Below are 17,691 nucleotides of genomic sequence, written 5' to 3'. Positions count from 1 at the left end.
GCCGTTTTAGACGCGCTGGAGGTGCGGAAAGTGCTGACCGGGAGCGAGGATCAACGGAGAGAAAGGAGCCTCCGGATAGACAGAATTAGTGAGAGCGGGGTACCTTTGGGCAGAACCCCAGTAGTAAAAAGGCAAGCATAGCGAGCCGGTAGAGTAGGACGGAGATCCGGGTCGTGCGGGTAGCGGCGACCGGGATATTGTTGCCAAGGGCAGCACCTTTTTCTTTGAAGGTTTATTACTGTGTTTTATTTTCTCTTTTTCTTTGATCTTTTGTTTTCATTGTTTTGTTTGAGGCACCTGCGAGTGCTACTGTCCGATCCCTGGTTTACCAGACTCCTGGTATTCTCCGTGGCTCTGTTTACCATCGGTGGTACGCAGACCACGGACCCACAGCGCCATCTGCGGGCTAAAGAGATCAACTCCCTGCTCCAAACAAAAATAAAACTGGGCACCTGTGTGGTGACGCCAAATACACCTGTCTGTCTCTGCGTCAGTGAATTACCCACCACCCTTCCACACGTGGTGTCAGAAGTGGGATTCACTGGCATTGCCCCAAGCAGTGCACCTACCCAGAGATAAAAAAAAAAAAAAAAAAAAAAAAAAAAAAAACCCACAAAACATAATGGATGCCCCGCAGTTTGCTGCCCTGATGGACCTCCTGCGCCAGACTCTCACCGCTGCGGTGCAGGGGGCGGCTAGATCAACAGCCCCAGACCCCCGGTTGCAAAGACCTACTAAAATGACGGCCGAGGATCGACCAGAAGCCTACTTGGAGGTGTTTGAGGCCATGGCGACCTCGGCCGGGTGGGCTCCAGAGCAGTGGGCTAGCTGCCTACTGCCTCAGCTCACGGGTGAGGCGCAAGCAGCGGCGAGGACACTGTCCCCGGAGGCTATGATGGATTACCCAACTCTGAAGGCGGTCATCCTTAATCGCGTGGGGGCCACGCCCGAGGGGTATCGGAAAAAATTCCGGGGGGAACAGTTTGCGGCAGAGGAGCACCCCCGAACCATTGCCCACCGCCTGAAAGATTACGCCCTAGGTTGGCTGAACCCGGACGTAAACACCAAAGCCAGGTTGGTGGAGATGGTGGTGGTGGAGCGCTTCCTGGAGTGTCTGGCCCCGGGTCCTCGGCTGTGGGTCCAGCGACAGGCACCGGATACTCTGGACCGGGCGGTCGAATTGGCGGAGCAGTACCAGGCAGCGGAGCCAACGCCCACGAGACTGCCTGGGAAGAGCGGGGCTACCGGATCATCCCCTCAACTGGCCCCGGAGAGGGCGAAGGGACTGGGGGGAAGGGGTTATCAAGGATTTGGTCGGGGGGTGTCGGCGGGAGCTCCCGGCCCGGGAACTGGGGCAGGGTGGGGCTACCCACGGGCTGCTGCGGTGTCGGACCGGGGTCTCGCGCGGACACCTTATCGGCGAGCCCCTGTTCTGGCTCTGGTATTTCCACCTGTTGCCGAAGCTTCAGGGAGAGAAACCAGCCCACCGAGGTGTTGGACGTGCAGGGAGGTGGGCCACCTCGCCCGGGACTGTCCCGCGATGGAGTGTGACCTCGGCCGACCAGGTAAGCGCGTTCAATTACCTCAGTCACTTCAGCACACGGGTTTTGTTATTCCTGTGACAGTGGATGGTACAAAAACCCAGGCTCTCCTGGATTCAGGGTGTGGTCAGTCTCTAGTACAGGAGAGCCTAATCTCACTGGGGCACAGACTTATATTGGAACGGGTGCATATTAAATGTATTCATGGGGATGTACGCTCCTATCCTAAAATTAAGGTGAATATGACTATTGGCCAGCAGGTGACGCAGGTGCAGGTTGGATTGTGTCCTCGATTGCCGGTACCGGTAGTTCTGGGACGGGACTGTGAGCAGTTTAAAGACTGGTTGACTGCCCTGACAGCCCCGTCCTCCTTATTGGCTAAGAAAGAGGAAGTAATTGGAGAGATCTTCCCCTTTCGTGATCCGGAATGGTTTTGTCATAAATTTAAACCCCGTAAAACTAAACGGGAGCGCCGGATCGCTAAGAATGAAGGCTGGCAATGGAGGGGGTAAGTTTCAGGTGGGGGCGGTTGGTGAAGAATCTGGGGGGGAGGCTGCGGAACCAGCGCAGGGGTCTGGCTCGGCTGCCTCTGCTCGGGATCGACCTGACCCCGAGTTGGAAGCCATGGGAGCTGATTTTTTAGCTCGCTCCCGTGACTTCCGACTCGAGCAAGGGTGTGACGACGTGCTGGGCAGGCTCTTTGACCAGGCAGCAGTGGTTAATGGTCGGGTGGTCGAGCCCAGACGCGCCGCCACGTACCCTCACTTTGAAATTAATCGAGACCTTCTGTACCGTGTTGATAAATTACCTCAGACCGGGGAAGTGCGTCATCAGTTGCTCATTCCTCAGCCCTTTAAGGAAGATCTGTTGCAGCTTGCTCACGCTATTCCCCTGTCTGGTCATTTGGGAAGGGACAAAACTAAAGCTAGGCTCGTGACACGGTTCTATTGGCTGGGGTTGGATGGCGATGTGAAGCGGTTTTGTGAACGGTGTGGAGAATGTCAGAAAGCTAGCCCTAGAGCCGTCCCACGCGCCCCACTGGTGCCATTGCCCCTAGTGGAAGCTCCGTTTGAGCGTATTGGAGTAGATATAGTGGGACCATTGGAAAGGAGTGCGGCAGGATACACACACCTATTGGTTATTCTGGATTACGCTACGCGTTACCCAGAGGCCATTCCCCTCCGATCTATGTCCGCTAAATCTGTTGCCAACGAGCTTGTGAAGGTTTTCTCCCGGGTGGGGATCCCCAAAGAAATACTAACCGACCAAGGCACCAACTTTATGTCTCGGCTAATCCGCGGAACATGTAAACTTTTGGGGATTAAGACCATTAGGACCTCAGTGTTTCATCCTCAGACTGATGGTCTTGTGGATCGCTTTAATAAGACCCTTAAGAGCATGTTGCGCAGATTTATTAGCAGTGATGTGCGTTACTGGGACCAGCTGATTCCTCCCCTTCTCTTTGCGATCAGAGAGGTACCCCAGGCTTCCACCGGCTTTTCGCCATTCGAGCTGTTGTATGGGCGGAGACCCCGGGGTGTGCTCGATCTAGTCAGAGAGATGTGGGAAGAACAGCAGGATAATTCGACCAATACAGTCCGGTATGTGTTGGACCTGCGCAAACGTCTTGAGTCTGTGGGAAAATGGGCGCATGACAATTTGCAGCAGGCTCAGCACAGGCAGGAGACACAGTACAACAGAGGAGCCCGATTGCGCACATTTCAGCCGGGGGATAAAGTACTTCTACTATTACCCAGTTCTGAGTCGAAACTTCTGGCTAAGTGGCAAGGACCCTTTGAGGTTACACGCCGGGTTGGGAAGGTGGACTATGAGATCTGCCAGCCGGAGCGACGGAGAGAGAAACATATTTATCATATAAACCTCCTGAAGCCCTGGCTGCAACCGGAGGCGTTGCTAGTGGCGCACACAGATGACGTCACCGATCTTGGACCTGATCTTTCTGTGTTGGCAAGAAAAGGGTCGGTACAGATTGCGGAGAATCTGACGCCAGCACAGAGGTGTCAGGCTCAGGGTCTGGTGGCGGAGTTTCCTGACGTGTTCTCTTCTGTCCCGGGGCAGACTCGAGTAGCCCATCATCACATTAATATTGAGCCGGGGGCGTTAGTTCGCCAGAGGCCGTACCGTATACCTGAACGTAAAAGACAGGTAATAAAGGCGGAAATTGAGGAAATGCTAAGACTGGGGGTAATAGAAGAGTCCCAAAGTGACTGGAACAGTCCGGTAGTGTTAGTCGATAAGCCAGACGGGTCAACTCGATTTTGCATTGACTTCAGACGAATCAATGAGAAATCGAAGTTTGACGCTTATCCGATGCCCCGGGTAGATGAGTTGCTGGAGCGTCTAGGCACCGCTCATTTTATGACGACACTGGATTTAACGAAGGGGTACTGGCAGATACCCCTGACCCCGGAATCTAAAGAGAGGACGGCGTTTTCGACTCCCTTCGGGTTGTACCAATTTAGGACCATGCCCTTTGGGTTGCACGGAGCCCCTGCCACTTTCCAGCGGATGATGGATCGCATTTTACAGCCCCATCAGCAGTACGCCGCTGCTTACATAGATGACGTGGTTATCCACAGTGAGGACTGGCCGAGTCATCTGTGTAAGGTAGCGGCGGTGCTGCAATCCTTGCGGGAGGCGGGGCTCACTGCTAACCCAAAGAAATGTGCCATTGGGAAGAGTGAGTCGGAGTATTTGGGGTATCGAGTAGGGGGTGGCCAGATCAGACCGCTGATTGCTAAGGTGAAAGCCTTGGCTGACTGGCCGGTCCCTACGACTAAAACCCAGGTGCGCTCTTTCTTGGGACTAGCGGGCTATTATAGAAAGTTCATTCCGAGCTTCGCTACGCTCGCTGCTCCCTTGACAGACCTCACCCGGAAGACTGCCCCAAATACGGTTCAGTGGACGGAGCTGTGCCAGAGGGCCTTTCTCGCCTTGAAGCGGAGGTTGTGTAGCAAGCCAGTTCTATGCAGCCCGGATTTCGGTAAGAGGTTTACCCTGCAGACGGATGCGTCAGAGACAGGTCTCGGGGCAGTGTTGTCTCAGGAGGTTCGGGGAAGCGAGCACCCGGTCCTGTACATCAGCAGGAAGCTCCTTCCCCGCGAGAAAAACTACAGTACCATCGAGAAGGAGTGTCTCGCAGTAAAATGGGCAGTCGAGTCACTCCGGTACTACCTCCTGGGGCGACACTTCACCCTTGTTACAGATCATGCCCCCTTAGCATGGCTTCACCGAATGAAAGATAGCAACGCCAGAATCACGCGGTGGTACTTGGCCTTGCAGCCCTATGCCTTCAGGGTAGTCCACCGAGCGGGGAAACTGCATCAAAACGCAGATTTTTTTTCTCGGGAAGGCATGGGGTTGTAGGATTTTCGAATGGACCGGTGGTGCCATTCTAAGGGGGAGGATATGTAACAGGGGAGAGATCTGTGCTGACTCTGCTGGCGTGTTCACAGTGCTGCAGGAGGGGGCGGCAGTCGTCCAACAACCGCCTGTCAGTCATAGCCGTGACACGGGGAGGTGGGAGAGTGGGTGTGGACTCTCCCTCTCTCTCTGAATGGCTGCGAGGCGGGTCTTGGGGAGATTGTTGGCCCTATAAGATAATGCTCTGCTGTTTCCTCAGGTCTGCCGTTTTAGACGCGCTGGAGGTGCGGAAAGTGCTGACCGGGAGCGAGGATCAGCGGAGAGAAAGGAGCCTCCGGATAGACAGAATTAGTGAGAGCGGGGTACCTTTGGGCAGAACCCCAGTAGTAAAAAGGCAAGCATAGCGAGCCGGTAGAGTAGGACGGAGATCCGGGTCGTGCGGGTAGCGGCGACCGGGATATTGTTGCCAAGGGCAGCACCTTTTTCTTTGAAGGTTTATTACTGTGTTTTATTTTCTCTTTTTCTTTGATCTTTTGTTTTCATTGTTTTGTTTGAGGCACCTGCGAGTGCTACTGTCCGATCCCTGGTTTACCAGACTCCTGGTATTCTCCGTGGCTCTGTTTACCATCGGTGGTACGCAGACCACGGACCCACAGCGCCATCTGCGGGCTAAAGAGATCAACTCCCTGCTCCAAACAAAAATAGGAGAAGGATTTTACATGGGTGAACAAAGTTCATGACAATATTTTCAAAGCCTGGTGCACTGTGTGCAGAAAAGAATTTTCTATCTCTCACAGCGGAGTTTGTGACCTTAGACAGAATGAAGCGGGAGAAGGCCATGCTCATAACTGTAGAACAAGGAGAGCCAATCAGGCTATTCAATTGTTCTTTGTTCCAGAGAGATCACCTGAAGCTGATAAGGTAGGCAGGTTACTGTACTTATCCTTGCATAATTTATTCCTCTAGCTAGAGTTATTACAATTATATTAGCCAACGTTGGAACCTATTTAAGCCGAGTGAATCTACTAGTGGTCAGTCTACAGGTAACAGGGGTCTGAGGCAGATAGGTAAGTTTCTGCTTCAAGTAATTTTCAATTAACTACATTCAGTAACATTGTAAGGTGGTGTTTGAATTAGGTGAGGTAGTGTGTGATTAGTACCAGGTGAGTGTGGTTAAATTGAATAGAAGTTGATTTGCTATTTGATCGGTTTCCACACAGTTTAGTTGTTTTCCCACCCAGTTGTTATATTAATCAGGCAGGCTATTTCCGCGCCAGCACACAGAAGAGCCTCAACAAAAGAGCCGGGAGTCTAGCTGTGAAAGTCCAGCAAGGGGAGGACTGGGCCGAGACGCTGTTCGAATAGATCCGAACCTAACAACGCTCTGGAAGATGCCATCTACTAGTCAGGTCTGTACCCTCCACCCCACCACTCCCACTGTACCTATTTGTCTCACCTGTCCTGCTATGACTGTCTCTCACATCCCTGTTCTGTTCTGTCCTCTCGCCCTTGTCCTCTGCCCTTTCTCCGCCGCTACTCCTCCAACCCCTCTAACCTCATCCCTCTACCTCCCCCCCCACATTCTCTGGTGCACTGTTACTCTTTTGCTAACAAAGCTGATTTCATCTCTGCCTTTGCCTCCCACCTCTCTCTCGATTTCCTTGCTCTCACTGAAACCTGGCTGTCCCCTGATAACACTGTTACTCCTGCTGCCCTGTCCTCTCTCTACGTCCTGTCTCATACCCCGCGTCTCACATGACGGGGAGGTGGGACTGATCTTCTCCTCTCTCCCTCCTTACACTTTTCTGTCCCCACCGACCTCTCCTCACTCTCTGTTAATACCTTTGAATTTCATGCCGTCCAACTAACCTCTCCCTGTAAAATCCTGCTAATTGTACTGAACCATCCCCCTGGACCTCTCGATCGCTTTCTCGATGAACTCGACTATCTACTCTGCTCCCTCCCCTCTCTGTCTACCTATCCTCTCTCGCTGACCTGGGAATCTCTGGCACTGCTCTGGCCTGCTTCTCCTCTCTCTCTCTCTCTCTCAACATCTGCTTCCTCGGCCCCCTCATCACATCCTATGGTTTCTCATACCATTTCTATGCTGGTGATGCTCAGATTTTCCTCTCCTTCCCCACCTCTGACTCCACCATCCCCTCCTGTATATCTACCTGTCTGTCTGCTATTTCCTCCTGGATGCACTCGCATCACCTCAAACTCAACCTCTCTAAATCTGACCTCCTTTTCTTTCCCTCCTCCTCCCCCTGCTCTGATCTCTCTATCTCTGTTCCTCTGGAATCTACCACAATCTCTCCCTCCTCCTCAGCTAAGAACCTCGGAGTCACCCTGGACCCCTGCCTCTCTTATTCCCAGCACATCTCCACTCTGGCACGCACTTGCCTATTCTTCCTGAAGAATCCGACCCTTCCTCACCAAGTACGCCACCCAACTCCTGGTCAAGGCCCTGGTACTCTCCCGCCTAGACTAATGCAACTCCCTCCTGGCTGCCCTCCCTGCGTCCGCCACCCGTCCGCTCCAGCTCATCCAGAACTCCGCTGCTCGCCTGGTGTTCTCTCTGCCTCGCTTCTCCCATGCGGTCTCCAGTCTCTTTTTTTGCTTTCTTATGGACTTTAAGTGTAATTATTTTAATTAATTACACATTGGACAGTGTTGTTCTTGTGTAGTTTTGACTTTTGATTATTTACAAAATACATTTTTCTGGGTCACTTTCACAACTCAAAGTGCACCACCAATTAGTAGCTAACGTTACTCTTAACGTTTTAAATTGAGTTTATACTTTACGTGCGTACATTCATAATCCATTCATCATTCTAAGTGTATTGTCTTGATGTGCAATATGTAAATAGTATTTTAATGTATTGATCATTTTCTGGGTTCTTATAATCTAAGATGTAGCCTATTTATATATTTGCATTTTAATAGTCTGTATTGAATGTGTTGCTGTTATTATTTGCATTACACAATTTGTATTTAAATATTGAAATAACTAGCTAGTATTACTATATGTAGCTAGAGTGAAGTTTTATTCCTTATTCATTATGATAGATGGATGGATAGATAGATATTGTAAGATAGCAGGGAGGGGGTTAATATCCTCCCAGCATGAAAAACATGTGCAAATACACATTGGTTTAATTTCATTGTTTTGTTTTTATGGTTTTAATTTTTTAATTGTTTTATTAGTAATTATCCCCTGCACCTGGTGATGATTGTAAATTAGAACCAGGTGCAATGTTTAAAAAGGAAGCAGTCAGTATGGTCGAGACTGCTGTGTTTGTGTGTCAGCCCAGTTCTGAATGCTGTCTAGATCATTTTGAATGACCTTTGCTGCTGCAACAGTGTTTGCCACTCCTCCTATTTTTGTGTCGTCTGCAAATTTAACAAGTTTGCTTACTATACCAGAATCTAAATCATTAATGTAGATTAGGAATAGCAGAGGACCTAATACTGATCCCCGTGGTACACCACTGGTTACCTCGCTCCATTTTGAGGTTTCTCCTCTAATCAGTACTTTCTCTTTTCTACCTGTTAACCACTCCCTAATCCATGTGCATGCATTTCCTTGAATCCCTACTGCGTTCAGTTTGAGAATTAATCTTTTATGCGGGACTTTGTCAAAAGCTTTCTGGAAATCTAAATAGACCATGTCGTATGCTTTGCAGTTATCCATTAGCAATGTTGCATCCTCAAAAAAGTCAAGTAGGTTAGTTAGACATGATCTCCCTTTCCTAAAACCATGCTGGCTGTCTCCCAGGATTTTGTTACCATATAGGTAATTTTCCATTTTGGATCTTATTATAGTTTCCATAAGTTTACATATAATAGAAGTCAGGCTTACTGGTCTGTAGTTACCTGGTTCGGTTTTGTCTCCCTTTTTGTGGATCCGTATTACGTTTGCTATTTTCCAGTCTGTCGGTACAACCCCTTTGTCAAGAGACTGTTGCATGATCTTGGTTAGCGGTTTGTAAATAACTTCTTTCATTTCTTTGAGTACTATTGGGAGGATCTCATCTGGCCCAGGGGATTTGTTTATTTTAAGAGCTCCTAGTCCCTTTAACACTTCTGCCTCTGTTATGCTAATGTTATTTAAAATTGGATAGGAACAGGTCGACATGTGGGGCATATTGTCTGTGTCCTCCTTTGTAAAAACCTGTGAAAAGTAATCATTTAATATATTTGCTATTTTTTTTCTTCATCTATGATTTTGCCATTTGTGTCTCTTAGACATTTAACCTCCTCTTTGAATGTTCTCTTGCTGTTGTAATAGTGGAAAAACATTTTGGAATTGGTTTTAGCCCCGTTAGCAATATTGATTTCTATCTCTCTCTTTGCCTTTCTAACTTCCTTTTTGACTTGTGTTTGCAGTTCCAAGTACTCTTTCTGTGTGCTTTGTTTTTGGTCCCTTTTAAACGCTCTGTAAAGTGCCTTTTTTCGCTTAATATTTTTTTTAATTGCTCTATTAAACCATTTTGGCCATTTTGTTTTAGATTTAGATTTGTCTACTTTTGGGATGTAATTGTGTTGTGCCTCTAGTACTACATTTTTAAAAAAACAGCCATCCTTTTTCTGTGGATGTTTTCTCTATTTTACTCTAATCTACTTCTATTAGTCTCTGTTTCATACCTTCATAGTTTGCTTTTCTAAAATTGTAAACCTTAGCTTTAGTCATTACTTTTGGGGGTTTTAAAAAACACTTCAAATGAGACCATGTTGTGGTCTGAGTTTGCCAATGGCTCTCTGACCTCTGTTTTAGTTATTCTGTCTTTGTTATTTGAAAAGACTAATTCAAGGCATGTCTACCCACAGCAGAGATGTTAAAACTTCTACTGTTAAAATATGTATTTAGTCCAGCTCAGCATTATAAAACTGGAGACTGAATACTGGTCCCCAGTTGAACTTCTTGCACTGACATAAAATTCCCTTAATGTTGTTGAGTTTTTTGGACTTATTCCCATGAAATGAATGACCATTTTTTTTTGCTTTAAGTACATTAACCAGCCCATGCTGTAGATTTTTTTGGGTGTTTTTTCAATCTTTGTTTTCTTCTATTTCGTTTAGCTGTTCCTCATCTACTGTGATGTGTCTACTCTTGCTGGTGCACTTATTTTATTTATTTTTTTCAGATGGACTGTTTGTACCAGTTATGAGGAGTTTCATCCCCATATACTGTATATTAAAGGAAATAGGTCAAATGCCACTTATTTTTGGCTATTAGTATGCAAGCCGTGCTATATGCTATACATACGGTTGTTATTTTGCCAAGTCGTGTTTTATATGTGCCAAGGTCCGACTGGAAATGACATTAGTAGAGTCACGCGATAAATGCGTAAGGGAGGCAGCACCTGTGTTGAAAACTGGAAGAAAGTGGGCGGCAAAGAAAGCTGTGGAAGATGCAAAGGCTGCCCACCGAATAGGTGATATCATGTGGCAAGTTTAGCATGGAAGAGAGGGTCTTGATCTCAGTTCAGCTCCTCCTACATGGCACAAGGCAGCCCCAACTCAACGGAGGAAGCTGGTAGTTAACGAGATGCAAAAGCAGGAGGAGAGGATGAGGTGCGCAAAGGCTGTTTCCCAGGCCATACAGGGAGAATGGATGCGATGGGAGAGTGTGGAACAACGCAAGATTGGCTGGCAAGACCTATGAACAATGGAACAGAGCAGAATCAGTTTCTTCATCAGGTCAACTTATGATGTTCTCCCATCACCACAGAATCTAAACTTCTGGGTAGGAAAGGATCACCCATGTCCTTTGTGTTCATCACCTGCAACATTAAGGCATATTTTGACAGGGTGTAAGGTGGCTCTTAGCCAAGGACGGTTTACTTGGCGCCATGGCCAGGTGCTGTGTTGTTTGGCCTTAGCATTGGAAGACCAGCGTAACATGACCAATAAGATGCCACCAGTTCCATCAAAACATTACACACAAAAGACAACATTCCTCCACCCAGGAGAGCAACCACCAAGAAAAGGTGTTAAAACTAATCCTCGCCCAGGACAACTGGAAGCTGATAGAGACTGGAAAATGCTGGCAGATGTTGGTCAACGGCATACTTTTCCACCTGAGATTGCCACCACTAACCTTCGACCAGATATTGTCTTGTGGTCTGGATCAGCACGCCTTGTTCACCTGGTAGAGTTAACAGTGCCATGGGAGGATGCTGTAGATGAGGCGTATGAGAGGACAAAACTGCGGTATGCTCAATAGTCGCTGAAGCAGAACAGCGAGGATGGAGAGTCTGGGTTTACCCAGTGGAGGTGGGTTGTCGAGGATTTGTGGCACACTCTACAACCTGGTTTCTCAGAGACGTCTGATTCAGTGGCCAAGAGTTGCGTTGCACAGTGAAGAACTTATCTGAAGCAGCAGAGAGGAGCAGCAACTGGCTGTGGTTGAGACGAAAAGATTCTGGTTGGGGATTTAAAGCAAAATACAAAGAAAGAAACACTGATGTACCGGTAAGTAAGCTGGGCCCAGTTGAGTGGGCTAGTCGACGAAACACAGAGGATGGAAGGTGCCCACTTGAAGACCCCAGAGATGTACCCTACTTAGGTCAATTATTTGTTTATTTAGCAGACACCTTTATCCAAGGTGACTTACAGCGACTTGGGTGTGTGAACTATGCATCAGCTGCAGAGTCACTTACAATTACGTCTCACCTGAAAGACGGAGCACAAGGAGGTTAAGTGACTTGCTCAGGGTCACACAGTGAGTCAGTGGCTGAGGTGGGATTTGAACTGGGGACCTCCTGGTTACAAGCCCTTTTCTTTAACCACTGGACCACACAGCCTCAATCCAGACAGTTGTCATGCTGATGCGCTGGGGAGACCGCACTGTGGTTGATCCCCGGAGCCAGCATTACAGTCGTTGTGTTTAAGGTTGCCACCTGTTCTGTATAATACAGAATCGTCCCGTATTGGTAAATAAAATGTTGCGTTCAGTTTCAAATCGATAGAGAACGCATTTTGTTCCCTATTTTGCACTACTGAATCAAATGTATTTTTCAAGCATGAGAAGTCAGAGATCTCCATCTCTGGTGAAGCACCAACTTCCTACCAGAACCGGATCCATCTCAGTTAGCAGGTAATTAAGGGAAGGGCAAGTTCATTTGATTAACAATTATTTATTTTACACATACTGCACTGTGGCGGAGTGTCCCACCCCTATATTTATATGTGCACTGTGTTTTTATGATTTTGTATTATTGTTTGTGGTGCAGATAAGTGTTGCGTATTTGTTATTGTTTTTATATTTTAACCTTGTGAGGATGTGTGACTGATCAGCTAGTGATTTATTTAGCTAGCTGACAGTCACGCATCCTTATTAAACTCGTGCAGACGGTGACCATCTCCCGAGTTAATTCATTGATTAATTGTTGCTAATCGGGAGATGGTCACTGTATATAAACATGCAGCTCTCTATCCTCCAGGGAGAGTGTGTTAGGAGTGAGAGCAGAGATAGCGAGGAGAGAGAAAACGAAACATATAAATAACCTGCTAAGCGTACTGGTTTATCCCAGCACAATAATTATTTGTTTATTTGTTTGGCCAACCTTCCCTTTCTGTTTCTGTCTTGTTTGTTCAAATCATTTGTTTTGTTTATTTAATAAAATAGCTGAACGCCGTAGCATTTCAGCTCTCATCCGCTACTTCATGAGTCTGTGTTTCTGGTCTAACGTCATCGCTGAAGGCATCCTGTCACATGCACGAAAAGGATCGACTAGCGCGAGGCAGTTCCTATTGGGTGGTGTGGTCCACTGTCAGCTATGTAGCTATGAAACATATAACATAGCTGACCGATTTCGGGGACAATGGCAAATTCGGTAACACCTAAAACAAAAAAAAGATGCAAAAATAGAGATGAATGGGAGAAGGATTTTACATGGGTGAACAAAGTTCATGACAATATTTTCAAAGCCTGGTGCACTGTGTGCAGAAAAGAATTTTCTATCTCTCACAGCGGAGTTTGTGACCTTAGACAGAATGAAGCGGGAGAAGGCCATGCTCATAACTGTAGAACAAGGAGAGCCAATCAGGCTATTCAATTGTTCTTTGTTCCAGAGAGATCACCTGAAGCTGATAAGGTAGGCAGGTTACTGTACTTATCCTTGCATAATTTATTCCTCTAGCTAGAGTTATTACAATTATATTAGCCAACGTTGGAACCTATTTAAGCCGAGTGAATCTACTAGTGGTCAGTCTACAGGTAACAGGGGTCTGAGGCAGATAGGTAAGTTTCTGCTTCAAGTAATTTTCAATTAACTACATTCAGTAACATTGTAAGGTGGTGTTTGAATTATTATTATTATTATTATTATTATTATTTATTTCTTAGCAGACGCACTTATCCAGGGCGACTTACAATTGTTACAAGATATCACATTATTTTTACATACAATTACATTATTTTTTACACATACAATTACCCATTTATACAGTTGGGTTTTTACTGGAGCAATCGAGGTAAAGTACCTTGCTCAAGGGTACAGCAGCAGTGTCCCCCACCAGGGATTGAACCCACGACCCTCCGGTCAAGAGTCCAGAGCCCTAACCACTACGCCACACTGCTGCAATTAGGTGAGGTAGCGTGTGATTAGTACCAGGTGAGTGTGGTTAAATTGAATAGAAGTTGATTTCCTATTTGATTGGTTTCCACACAGTTTAGTTGTTTTCCCACCCAGTTGTTATATTAATCAGGCAGGCCATTTCCGTGCCAGCACACAGAAGAGCCTCAACAAAAGAGCCGGGAGTCTAGCTGTGAGAGTCCGGCAAGGGGAGGACTGTGCCGAGACACTGTTCGAATAGATCCAAACCTAACAACGCTCTGGAAGATGCCATCTACTAGTCAGGTCTATACCCTCCACCCCACCACTCCCACTGTACCTATTTGTCTCACCTGTCCGATTTCCTTGCTCTCACTGAAACCTGGCTGTCCCCTGATAACACTGTTACTCCTGCTGCCCTGCTGCCCTGTCCTCTCTCTATGTCCTGTCCCATACCCCGCATCTCACAGGACGGGGAGGTGGGACTGATCTTCTCCTCTCTCCCTCCTTACACTTTTCTGTCCCCACCGACCTCTCCTCACTCTCTGTTAATACCTTTGAATTTCATGCCGTCCAACTAACCTCTCCCTGTAAAATCCTGCTAATTGTACTGAACCATCCCCCTGGACCTCTCGATCGATTTCTTGATGAACTCGACTATCTACTCTGCTCCCTCCCCTCTCTCGCTGACCTGGGAATCTCTGGCACTGCTCTAGCCTGCTTCTCCTCTCTCTCTACATCTGCTTCCTCGGCCCCCTCATCACATCCTATGGTTTCTCATACCATTTCTATGCTGATGATGCTCAGATTTTCCTCTCCTTTCCCACCTCTGACTCCACCATCTCCTCCCGTATCTCTACCTGTCTGTCTGCTATCTCCTCCTGGATGCACTCGCATCGCCTCAAACTCAACCTCTGTAAATCTGACCTCCTTTTCTTTCCCTCCTCCTCCCCCTGCTATGATCTCTCTATCTCTATTCCTCTGGAATCTACCACACTCTCTCCCTCCTCCTCAGCTAAGAACCTCGGAGTCACCCTGGACCCCTGCCTCTCTTATTCCCAGCACATCTCCACTCTGGCACGCACTTGCCTATTCTTCCTGAGCAACATCTGAAGAATCCGACCCTTCCTCACTAAGTACGCCACCCAACTCCTGGTCAAGGCCCTGGTACTCTCCCGCCTAGACTACTGCAACTCCCTCCTGGCTGCCCTCCCTGCGTCCACCACCCGTCCGCTCCAGCTCATCCAGAACTCCGCTGCTCGCCTGGTGTTCTCTCTGCCTCGCTTCTCCCATGCGGTCTCCAGTCTATTTTTTTGCTTTCTTATGGAATTTAAATATAATTATTATAATTAATTACACATTGGACAGTGTTGTTCTTGTGTAGTTTTGACTTTTGATTATTTACAAAATACATTTTTCTGGGTCACTTTCACAACTCAAAGTGCACCACCAATTAGTAGCTAACGTTACTCTTAACGTTTTAAATTGAGTTTATACTTTACGTGCGTACATTCATAATCCATTCATCATTCTAAGTGTATTGTCTTGATGTGCAATATGTAAATAGTATTTTAATGTATTGATCATTTTCTGGGTTCTTATAATCTAAGATGTAGCCTATTTATATATTTGCATTTTAATAGTCTGTATTGAACGTGTTGCTGTTATTATTTGCATTACACAATTTGTATTTAAATATTGAAATAACTAGCTAGTATTACTATATGTAGCTAGAGTGAAGTTTTATTCCTTATTCATTATGATAGATGGATGGATAGATAGATATTGTAAGATAGCAGGGAGGGGGTTAATATCCTCCCAGCATGAAAAACATGTGCAAATACACATTGGTTTAATTTCATTGTTTTGTTTTTATGGTTTTAATTTTTAAATTGTTTATTAGTAATTATCCCCTGCACCTGGTGATGATTGTAAATTAGAACCAGGTGCAGGGTTTAAAAAGGAAGCAGTCAGTATGGTCGAGACTGCTGTGTTTGTGTGTCAGCCCAGTTGTGAATGCTGTCTAGATCATTTTGAATGACCTTTGCTGCTTCAACACTGTTTGCCACTCCTCCTATTTTTGTGTCGTCTGCAAATTTTACGAGTTTGCTTACTATACCAGAATCTAAATCATTAATGTAGATTAGGAATAGCAGAGGACCTAATGCTGATCCCTGTGGTACACCATTGGTTACCTCACTCCATTTTGCGGTTTCTCCTCTAATCAGTACTTTCTCTTTTCTACCTGTTAACCACTCCCTAATCCATGTGCATGCTTAAATCCCTACTGCGTTCAGTTTGAGAATTAATCTTTTATGCGGGACTTTGTCAAAAGCTTTCTGGAAATCTAAATAGACCATGTCGTATGCTTTGCAATTATCCATTAGCAATGTTGTATCCTCAAAAAAGTCAAGTAGGTTAGTTAGACATGATCTCCCTTTCCTAAAACCATGCTGGCTGTCTCCCAGGATATTGTTACCATATATACAGACGTGCTCAAATTTGTTGGTCCCCTTACAGCTCATTGAAATAATGCTTCATTCCTCCTGAAAAGTGATGAAATTAAAAGCTATTTTATCATGTATACTTGCATGCCTTTGGTATGTCATAGAATAAAGCAAAAAAGCTGTGAAAAGAGATGAATTATTGCTTATTCTACAAAGATATTCTAAAATGGCCTGGACACATTTGTTGGTACCCCTTAGAAAAGATAATAAATAATTGGATTATAGTGATATTTCAAACTAATTAGTTTCTTTAATTAGTATCACACATGTCTCCAATCTTGTAATCAGTCATTCAGCCTATTTAAATGGAGAAAAGTAGTCACTGTGCAGTTTGGTATCATTGTGTGCACCACATTTAACATGGACCAGAGAAAGCAAAGGAGAGAGTTGTCTGAGGAGATCAGAATGAAAATAATAGACAAGCATGGTAAAGGTAAAGGCTACAAGACCATCTCCAAGCAAGCTTGATGTTCCTGTGACAACAGTTGCAAATATTATTAAGAAGTTTAAGGTCCATGGAACTGTAGCCAACCTCCCTGGCGCGGCCGCAAGAGGAAAATCGACCCCAGATTGAACAGAAGGATAGTGTGAATGGTAGAAAAAGAACCAAGGATAACTGCCAAAGAGATACAAGCTGAACTCCAAGGTGAAGGTACGTCAGTTTCTGATCGCACCATCCGTCGCTTTTTGAGCGAAAGTGGGCTCCATGGAAGAAGACCCAGGAGGACTCCACTTTTGAAAGAAAAACATAAAAAAGCCAGACTGGAATTTGCTAAAATGCATATTGACAAGCCACAATCCTTCCGGGAGAATGTCCTTTGGACAGATGAGTCAAAACTGGAGCTTTTTGGCAAGTCACATCAGCTCTATGTTCACAGACGAAAAAATGAAGCTTTCAAAGAAAAGAACACCATACCTACAGTGAAACATGGAGGAGGCTCGGTTATGTTTTGGGGCTGCTTTCCTGCGCCTGGCACAGGGTGCCTTTAATCTGTGCAGGGCACAATGAAATCTCAAGACTATCAAGGCATTCTGGAGCGAAACGTACTGCCCAGTGTCAGAAAGCTCTGTCTCAGTCACAGGTCATGGGTCCTCCAACAGGATAATGACCCAAAACACACAGCTAAAAGCACCCAAGAATGGATAAGAACAAAACATTGGACTATTCTGAAGTGGCCTTCTATGAGTCCTGATCTGAATCCTATCGAACATCTACGGAAAGAGCTGAAACTTGCAGTCCGGAGAAGGCACCCATCAAACCTGAGAAAGCTGCATCAGTTTGCTCAGGAAGAGTGGGCCAAACTACCTGTTAACAGGTGCCGAAGTCTCATTGAGAGCTACAGAAAACATTTGATTGCAGTGATTGCCTCTAAAGGTTGTGCAACAAAATATTAGGTTAGCGGTCCCATCATTTTTGTCCATGCCATTTTCATTTGTTTTCTTATTTACAATATTATGTTGAATAAAAAATCAAAAGCAAAGTCTGATTTCTATTACATATGGAATAAACAATGGCGGATGCCAATTACTTTTGTCAGTTTCAAGTTATTTCAGAGAACATTCTTTGTTTTTTGTGGAGGGGTACCAACAAATTTGAGCACGTCTGTGTGTGTGTGTGTGTATATATACAGGCATGCAAGTATACATGATAAAATAGCTTTTAATTTCATCACTTTTCAGGAGGAATGAAGCATTATT

Source organism: Acipenser ruthenus, chromosome 50 (genome assembly GCF_902713425.1).
Source record: "Acipenser ruthenus chromosome 50, fAciRut3.2 maternal haplotype, whole genome shotgun sequence".
In the NCBI taxonomy this organism is placed as follows: Eukaryota; Metazoa; Chordata; class Actinopteri; order Acipenseriformes; family Acipenseridae; genus Acipenser; species Acipenser ruthenus.
The sequence above is the reverse complement of the archived record's forward strand: the minus strand, read 5'-3'. Positions refer to the sequence as shown.